Source organism: Platichthys flesus, chromosome 1 (genome assembly GCF_949316205.1).
Source record: "Platichthys flesus chromosome 1, fPlaFle2.1, whole genome shotgun sequence".
Taxonomy (NCBI): domain Eukaryota; kingdom Metazoa; phylum Chordata; class Actinopteri; order Pleuronectiformes; family Pleuronectidae; genus Platichthys; species Platichthys flesus.
The window spans coordinates 2,623,689-2,624,073 of NC_084945.1; the positions used below are offsets into that span (position 1 = coordinate 2,623,689).

The window sequence follows — 385 nt, forward strand, 5'->3', positions numbered from 1 at the left end:
ACATAAAACATTTATCATCCTTTTTTATTCACAAATGCCTTTAAGTTTTAACAAGGAGTCATTGTAGTTTATTATATATTTATTTTATATTATTTTACACATCTATTTTTTTGCTATTTTTCACCTTTACTTGATTTAAAAGTTCCATATAATCCTTTTTTATTTCTTTCACCTGTTTTAATCTCCTCACTGTCACTCACTATCGGTGTTTTTTATTTTTCACCCTGGGCCCTAAACTGTCGGACAGGAAGCAGTTTTTATATATTAAACATATTTATATTTGATTGTTGTTGTGTTATAGTGGAAAATGTGTCTAAATCAAAACAATTCATCCTCTGGGAACCATGAGTATAAACAATAACTGTATAAAGTTGTTAACACTTTG

General features: G+C 27.5%; 1 long non-coding RNA gene across 1 annotated transcript in view; it reads left to right on the plus strand.

Moving 5' to 3' along the window:
- Window positions 1-275: 275 nt before the first annotated feature.
- LOC133957198 (uncharacterized) overlaps window positions 276-385 on the plus strand; it is a 4,442-nt gene continuing 4,332 nt past the window's right edge. The window contains exon 1 of the long non-coding RNA XR_009921196.1: window positions 276-385. This exon is cut by the window's right edge and continues 167 nt beyond it. This is a non-coding gene — a long non-coding RNA (uncharacterized LOC133957198).